At 42.3% G+C, this 8,400-nt stretch overlaps 1 non-coding gene across 1 annotated transcript; it reads left to right on the plus strand.

Moving 5' to 3' along the window:
* Positions 1 to 990: 990 nt before the first annotated feature.
* LOC142600209 (U1 spliceosomal RNA) lies at positions 991 to 1,155 on the plus strand. The gene has a single exon (XR_012833649.1). It is a non-coding gene; the product is annotated as a U1 spliceosomal RNA (small nuclear RNA).
* Positions 1,156 to 8,400: the final 7,245 nt, after the last annotated feature.

The raw sequence follows: 8,400 nt of genomic DNA on the forward strand, positions 1-8,400 counted from the left end.
CTTTTCAAAGTCAGACTATGGTACACATATAATTAAACAACAATTTTTGCCATAGATTTTTGGGAACAAGCTTTACCCCTAAGGCGTAGTCTTTGATTTACTAGGGTCAATGTGTAAGTTGCAAATCAAATCCTTAAATTTGATTCTGTCTGAGAGTAAGACAAGTGAAGGATATAGAGTAATGTACTTTTTTATGTTGAATGCTAGAGGAGACTGGAGGGTATATAAAAGAACGAGCTTCCACCCACTCTCCCTTTGATTTTATAAATTATATTTTTTTCTACCCTTCGAGCTTAAAAACTCTCTTAACTAAGATTCTCTAGGACCTAAAATTTGCAGGATTAAAATAGGAATATCTTATATTCAGGTTGTCAATATTTTTTGTATTCCTGCACAGTTTAGTCCTTTTTGAGATGTTTTTGAAAGTAGTATTACTTCACTAGCTATCTCTCATCTCAATCTATCCCTTTATAAATTTTCCTCAGCAGCACATATTTTAGTCAGCTACTTGTAGGACTTTGGGAAAATTCTAACATCTTTTGCTAAAATCTTTCAGGCAGTACCAGATTGAGAAGAAACACATTTCAACCAATAAACCTGTAGTAGACATCCCAGCTTTGTACAATTCACTTTCTCTGATGATGCTGTCTAGCGTGTCCTTTAGAACAAATTGGCATCTGGACAATCAGTCCAGATATTGTATTCCAAATGAAATGGGAGCAGTCAGTGTCCAGATAAATAAGGACAGGGATGGGTAGTTGTCCTGGTTCTGGCAAGGATAGAGTTAATTTCCCAAGGAGCCAGGACAGGTGAGCCAAGCTGGCCGGGGGCTATTCCATACCAGGTGACATCATGCTCCCCATAAAAGGGGGCCAGTCGGGCAGGGGCGGGTTCGGCGTGTCGGCGTGGCTCCGGGACGGGTCGAGCGTCCGGTCGGTCGGTCGTCGGATCGGTAAAATCGTTCTCTGTTATCACCATTGTTACTATCTGTTATCAGCGCTGGCAGGGGAGACACCATGATCAGGCAGGCGGTTTTCCCAGGGCGAGGCTCATCCCCTGCAATCCGGGTGTGCTGACCCCTGCGATTTCCCCAAATGCGGGAAACTCGACTGCATAATTTGTGGTAGTGGGGGACTGCGTTCGCGCTCTCCCCTGGAAGGCGGCTGAAATCTTTCCGCATATCTCGCAGCTCACTCAGGGACAGGGATCGAGTAATCACTTCTGGTTCTGGCTCTTCTTCTTGTTCTCGTGATGGCCCCGGTTCATCATCATCTTTCACTAAGCGAACCGATTTCCTTGTGTATTTCTTTTTGTGTATAGGGGCAACTGATACTGGTGTGGGTTGATCTTTTGGCTCGACTACAGTGCCTGTTGCGGGGGTTTGGGTAGCTGCAGTGCCTGTCGCAGGGGCCTGGGCAGCTGCAGTGCCTGTGGGTCCGCTCTCTCCCTCTGGATGGTGCTGTCTACTGTCAAGCAGTGTTTGATAGATTGTGGCCAGGGCCCAGCACAGCGCAGTAAGTTGTGTCTCCTTAGAATCCCTACAGCATTTTCCTTTCAAATATTCTACCATTTTGTCAGGGTCTTGCAGTTGTTCAGGAGTGAAGCTCCAAACCATTGGGGGTGAAAAGGTCTCTAGATACCCACCCATACTCTCCCACATGCCATGCCAGCCCTGACCATTCAGCCTTGGGGAACATCCCTGGGTGGTACTCTTGAAAAGATTTTTGCTAACCCTGAACAGGAGTGGGAAAGCATTCAGGAGACCTAGCAATAGGAATATAATGGCCTGAACATTCCAAGGGTATTCAAAATACTCAAAAATTGTTGTAACCAACCAAAAGGGAAAAGAGGAGGTGAAAGAGTGGGAGAAGGTATCCCCCCCTGTCTTCCCCATAGATTGGGTCCAATTATTAATCAATTCTGAAAGATACTGACCGAGGTACGGGCCTGACCTAAATGCTACATACACATACCAGCTCAGACCCATGACTGTCAATGATATCTTATCATAAGTCATTATCACACAATACAACAATATGAGAACAGGAACCCCTCTCCCAGAGGTGATAAACAGCACCGCAGGGATTGCATAGAGTAAACATGGGTTTACAAAACAGAGCCATGTGAGCAAACAGAACATCATTATGACCAGTGACTGTTTCAATAACATCATAAATGCTTTTAACAACTTTGTTTTAACACACTTGGGTCAGACTTGCCGTTATCACCACCCCTCGAGCCCCACGTTGGGCGCCAAAAAGGACTGACGTAGTTTAGCCCCAGCCGGTAGCTAAGTGCCACGCGCCGCTCGCTCACCCCTCCCCCGGCGGGATGGGGAGGAGAACGGAAAAACAACGGCAAAGCCTCGAGGGTTGGGATAAGGGCAGTTTACTGGGACAGCAAGGGAGAGGGAAAACAATCAACAACAGCGCTGATAACAGATAGTAACAATGGGTGATAACAGAGAACGATTTTACCGATCCGACGACCGACCGACCGGACGCTCGACCCGTCCCGGAGCCACGCCGACACGCCGAACCCGCCCCTGCCCGACTGGCCCCCTTTTATGGGGAGCATGACGTCACATGGTATGGAATAGCCCCCGGCCAGCTTGGCTCACCTGTCCTGGCTCCTTGGGAAATTAACTCTATCCTTGCCAGAACCAGGACAGTAGTATACTGCCCTTGAAATAATTCAGAGGTTTTCAGCGATTCTTAAAATTTCTGCTAACTTCAGCAAAATGACTGTACAGCATTGTGATCATATCTCAGTCTTCAGATTTTTGAATCTTGTGTCATGAAAATCTATTTCAGAAAATATTGCAAAAAATTATTGCAGATTTTTTCAGATTTTTTAGTTAATCAAACAATTCAAGGCTTATAAATGTAGTTTGAATTGGTTTGCTCTTGTGGTATGGCTATGGTAGATATGTTTTGAAGTAACTGCATTTCTAGTTTACAGCATGGTACTGTGATATTGTTCCAGTTCTGGTTTTAGCGTATTTTCTCTGGTAGGACTATATACAAGTATGTACAGTGACAGTATACAGAGAGACATTTGGGAAATTATTTATGAAAAAAAAGCTGATCAGTATTCAGTACTGTCAGGATGTCATCTGATTTCTCACATGGCATTCTTTCTGTAGTATGCCATCAGAATACAGTCCTTCACGCTAGATCTGGATTTAGGACAGTTTATGAGAAAATTGCAGGCTACACCCAGAGATTACAGAAGTATGAAGAGCTCTAGCAAAATTATACTGATTTACATAGGTTAAGAATTTTCCTGTGCCTTTATTATGAAGCTAGCATACAAGGCACTGAAATCTTAGTGAAATAACCCTCTCATCATGTATTGTGTAAACTTACCTGATCATATCTTTGTTTGTTTGTTTGTTTAATTAATTTAACTATTCTGCAGGATGGAATGAAACTCTACCATCCCAAACAGGAGGGCTATTACTTTGGGTATAAATAGTGTTGCCACTAAATACTTCTAGCAAAGTGAGCACTCCAGTGTGTGCTCTAGCAGAGATCTTCATGTTGATAAGACTTAACGTATGACAGGAGATTGCAATTTCTGTCCTACACCACATTCTCAAATACAGTGCAACCCATTTGAGTGAGAAATAATTCGGTCTTTATGCTATTTCCTTCCTGAAACTCTCTTCAAAAGAGACAAATTGTGATAAATTCTGTGTGGTGGTACTCTCTTGTGATTGATGGCAGAGAAAATCAAGCTATTTCACTTAGGTGTTCACTGTGGAATTGAACCGGCTTACCAGAAATGAGATAAACATTTTATACTGAGTCATCCAACCCTGTTCCTCAGTCTAGAAACTCTGTTTTTAAGTTCCAGTCACCCCCATTACTCAACAGGATCCACTTCTTTCTTTCAGTGGACTGGTAATTAGCACAAGTACAGTTATTGTCAGCTAATTATATGTTCTAAAACTAATGTACTTACGTGAACCAGAGGGTAGCTTACAATGTGAGCATTTGATAAGCAAACAGGTGCTTAAAAGATTTAATGGGTTTGTAGCCATCTGTAGTGATTAATGATGTTTGAGAACCTCACTGCAGCTTATAATATCATCATAAAGGAACACTGGGACTTTTCAGTTTAAAAAAAAAAAGTGTAAATGATCTTAGATTTTCCTGCTCAAATCCGTTATGCTGAGTAACAATTTTATATTACAGGGGGCTATGAATAATTGAACTTTCCTGGAAGCCATGAAGAAAAAAGTAAAAATCTTCCCTCTAACTTCTCCCCACCTTTTTATTGCAAGGTAGAAAGAACTATATTTTTCCCTATATGGAACTGAAAAATGGAGCAGATTTTCCTTCTTCATAACCAGTTTATAGCCTCTCAATCCCCTTACTAAGTCTGAAACCTGGGTTAAAGAATTTCTGCTCACCACACCCTTTAGAAATTTTGCCCCTTTTGAAATCAGTGGCAAAATTACCACTGTGGCCAGGTACTTCTCCCTATCTGGAGATGGGGAGCAAGTATGAGTAAAAGAAATTGCCCCTGCCTGTGATTGAGAAGTGATTATCATAGAATCATAGAATGGTTTGGGTTAGAAGGGACCTTTAAAGATCATCTAGTCCAACCCCTGACTGTACAGCATTAAGCTATGCATTAAGCTATACCATTAAGCTATGGACCCACAAAAGACAGGGTGGAATACAAGATATGGGTACATCTCAGATCTTGATATCCTAGAGAAAGCACTTTTTTCTCAGGACTGAAGGAACCACGTCCTTCAAGTCATTATTCACAATGATGTTGTAGGTCTTTCAAAATGAAGATGATACTGTTGAGGTCCTCTGCAAGATAACTAAAAGTGGACTGTCAATTTCAGCCAGGCTGTGGGAGATCCAGGATACATTACTTTTACAGAAGCTGTTGTATGGAATAAATCAATTGCTGAGGCAAGGCAGAAGGTAGACTAGTCTTTATCTGGAAGGCTAGTAAACTCATATGAGAAGAACAAGTTGTAGGGCATTCAATCTACTCAAAGAAGTTTTAGTTTACGAAGTCCAAAATGGACAAGTACATGGACTTAGCTCTGCATGGAACAGAAGTTCCTTTACCACCTCAACAGAATAAACCCAGTTTCTGACCCATTTGTTCCATATGGCTGCATGACTTTAGCATATAACAGAAAGATTATAAGATCTGACTGATTTTTTTCTTGCTCACCAGGGACATTTATAAGTGTGAATTCTATGTGGCTTTCACAATGTCCAATAATGCACTCATGCCTCAGTCTTCAAAATATTTGTAGCACTTACCTGATGTCTCCCAATACCAAAGTTCACAAACACAAATTACAGATAAAAACCTGCATCACTAGGGGATCTATAACGTTCTCAGGTAGGAGACGAACCAGAGAGAATTCTGTCATTTATGTCCCTCTTATTCCCTTTTCTTTAAGTGATTCTAGAAATGCTTTTCAATGGAAGAATTCAAATAGAAAATAAATTCTAAAATGCCAGATTTAATAATTAATGTATATATTATTGCAGTAATAACAAATGACCTATTTTTAATTTATTCAAGGAATTTTCCAATGGCCTGAAATAACTTTTCCATTCATCATTATTAAATATGATGATTAGTTGTTCATTGATATGTTGTATATTTCAGCATCACAAACCAGGTTGCCTACTGGTCTAACGTGACTGCAGTGCAGTTTTACCAGTGTATTCCAGCAGATTACCTGCTCCCCAGATTTTCCAGGAAATGTACCAAGTTTTCATAGAATCAGTCTGACAGGGTATATCAATTATTTATTTTTCATAAATTGGCATCCCACCAGCAACTGAGATGTATGATTTTACCTCAGATTTTTCACACATGCTTGAGTCAGCTCTAACCCAGCTAGTTTAAGTACTCTTGAAAATATGGCAGCACAGCTTTCAAATGTGCCATGGTGACTCATGTAGCCTAAAGCCAATGATTCTGAAGTGTCACCTGGAATACCAGCAAACTGCCAACAGCAACCACGTAGCCCTGTAATACAGTAGAGCCATTGATAGCAGCAGGCTGTATGCTTTGCACATTCAATGGAGTTTGTAAGACCTCAGACTGAGTCTTTCCTTGACCTACCTGCAGCTTTGTTTCGCTTGGTTTAGCTATGATGGTAATTTCTCTAACTGATCAGGTGCATATAGTTGTACTTTTTGTTAGGTTATGTGATAAAAGCTCATCTGCACACCCACAAAGGAGCACAGAGGCACAAGGGCAGGTGGAGGAGCCCAGCTGGCTGCTCCCAGGCCCATTGCCGAAGAGCCACCAGCCCATCAAAAGCCCATCTCTACAAACCCAGAGAACCGGGGCACAATGGCAAACGGGGAACCCAAGTTAAGGACTCAGAGGGAGGGACACCCTATCTAGGCCTCTTCCAGCAGAGCCTCAACCCCATTGTCCAGGTGTGAAACCCATCACGATGAGTCACTGGGACCAGACCTCCCTGTCACCCTTTGAACCACAGGGGAGTTGCTGCCTAGGGGTGTGGGACACAGTATGGGAGGCAGGGAAAGAGCATGTTGGGATTGCACAGGGTTTATTAGGGCATGTTTAGGGGAGGAATCAAAAGTGGGAAAAGGGAGGGGTTTAGGTGATTTGGGGAGAAACAATTAGGGGAAATAGAAGGATGAGGGAATAGAAAGGCCTATTTAAGTGTAAGCAGGGGCTGGTCAGTACGCTTGTCTGGCCATGCCCTGTGCCTGATCACTGCATTCTGTCCTGTCTCCTTATTAAACTCCATCTTCATCTGTTTTCCACTAAGGGGCTCTTTACTCTGCGTGCACACACATGTATGCAGGCTGTGGTGCCAGTGACTGGAGTGAGTGCTGTGGCCTTGGGGGTTCATATGTCCAGGTCCAGCAACTGGGGAGACTGGGATCCAGGGACAGCAACTGGGAAGGCTGGGGGTATGAGGGCAGCTGCTGGAGGGACTCACACTGTTTGTGTATATGTGTATATATATATATGATATATGTGCCCACTAACAGGTCTCCATCCTGCTCAGCCAGAGCTGGGAGCGGGATGAAGCCATTGCTGCTGCCTATGTTCATGTGAGTGCTCTGTGTGTCTGTCTGTAATTTGTGTAGCCAGAGGCGTATATATGTGGGGTATACCTGTGCTCAGTGTGCATGTGCCTACTGGGAATACATTTTCAGCCTCATTACTTGTTAGACCTGGGGGCATGGAGCTGCAGCAGCCTTGCTGTTGGATCCGGCATGAGATACATTTTACTCTAACACTTTTCTTTATTTTTGTGTGGTACAACCATAGTTTTATATCAATAACAGTAATAAGCAATTATTCTGTGTAATACAGAGACCTGGTATGAGAGCAGCAGCTTTAGAACCGGAGATACAGTATGTGGCATGGAGGTACTGGGATGGTAAGAGAGCACAGCCTTGGCACTGGGGACCCCACAGCTGTAAGGAATTGACCAACGGTCAGTTTTAGAGATGCAAACCTGGAGCTAGACAAAACTGGTTTTAGGGGTAACAAGGAGAAAAAAGAAATGGTATACGACATACAGAAAAGGCACCATATGTAGTAAGGTTGGATGTAATGTGGAGCTGCAAACCAACGAATAAAGAGAAAGATGTAAAAATATTTAAGCAAACATATAAAAATTATTTGGAGTGGGTGCTGAAGGAGGAAGAAGAAAACATCAACATCAACATCACGTTAGTCCTGGCACAGGAGCCCAGCTACTACTGACTTTCCAGAGCAGCCCCCAACTCCCACCCCTAGTAGATTAAAACCACCAATATTAGGACCCAGACGAGCAGAGGACGGGTGAGCATAACACTAGGAATAGGGGTAGAAACTAAGAAGTGTATGTAAAACAATTTTAATTTTATTATTATTCTTTCTTTAACAGTTAGATCCACACTAATAATGGTTAGATTCTTAAGATTTCCATTATATGAACAATAAATTCACGGTTTTATTTACACATAAGGTTTGCTTCCTCTTTGCCCATTAACAAGATTTTAAGCATAACACTACACATGCTGAAAGGTAGATAACCTTTAGAAATGGATGTCAGTATAAATCTGGCAGTGTGTGGACATACAAGAAGGATATATTCTGAAACACTGGGGGCACTAAGAGAAGGGCAATGAGAAGAATGTGGTGGTGTTGCAGTGAGGTAGTCATGGAGGAAATAAAGGGAAGAAGACAATGCTATGGACAGAGGGAAATGTTGCAGGAACAGCACCTGAAAGAAACCATGCTACATTAGTAGCAAAGTTTTAAAAAGGAATTTATCAAAAAAGTATTGTACCTTTTCTATGAATGCTAGTGACAATATTCTGTTAAGTACTGCCTGCCTTTTGCCAAGCTATGAAAGCTGTTCCAAAATCAATTGGA

This window comes from Balearica regulorum, chromosome 1 (genome assembly GCF_011004875.1).
Source record: "Balearica regulorum gibbericeps isolate bBalReg1 chromosome 1, bBalReg1.pri, whole genome shotgun sequence".
NCBI classification, from domain to species: domain Eukaryota; kingdom Metazoa; phylum Chordata; class Aves; order Gruiformes; family Gruidae; genus Balearica; species Balearica regulorum.